We start from the raw sequence: 830 nt of genomic DNA on the forward strand, positions 1-830 counted from the left end.
CACAGTTCTACTCTGACAAATACGGGGTTGACATAATTCAGACTTGACTCACTGACTATTAGTTAAGTACAAGCATTTCTCTCTCTCTGTATATTTGTTGTTGTAAAGTGCTGTTGAGTTGGTTCTTTCTCGTAGTGACCCTGCATAGGGTTTTTGAGGGACAGCTCATGAGTTTGAACCACAGACCTTTCAGTGAGCAGTCCAGTGCTTATCCTTCAATATATGTGTATTTATATGTATGCATACATATTCTATCCGTATATATTTATGAAACTAGGAATATGTATAGCACAGTTTACAATCAGTACTATATCAGTGTTTCACATTATTGTTACTCTATGTATAAAAAGTTGTGAACAATCAGAAGCAATATAAAGGAAATAAAGAGGTAAGTAAAGCAGAAAACATTTTTTCTTTAAAAAGTTATTCTTAATTATATATGGTGTGGCACTGTGGGTTAATGTGCCATACTGCAAAGCCATTTGAACTACGAGGTCAGTGGTTCAAGCTCACCAGCTGCTTCTTGAAACACTATACAGGGTTGCTATGGGTTGGAACCAACTTAACAACAACAACAAACCAAATCAAAACCAAAAAAACCCATTGCTGTCCTTTTGATTCCAAGTCATAGCAACCCTTCAGGACAGGGTAGAAGTGTTTCAGAGCGTTACAAAGACTGTAATCTTTACGGAGTAGGTTTCCATATCTTTCTCTCCTCTTTATGCAGTGAGTGGGGATTTGAATCATTGACCTTTTTGGTCAGCAGTAAATATTTAACTACTATGCTACCAGAGTTCCTGATTATCCAATATAGTTTCTTTAAAAGGAGA

This window comes from Chrysochloris asiatica, unplaced genomic scaffold, assembly GCF_000296735.1.
Source record: "Chrysochloris asiatica unplaced genomic scaffold, ChrAsi1.0 scaffold00001, whole genome shotgun sequence".
NCBI classification, from domain to species: domain Eukaryota; kingdom Metazoa; phylum Chordata; class Mammalia; order Afrosoricida; family Chrysochloridae; genus Chrysochloris; species Chrysochloris asiatica.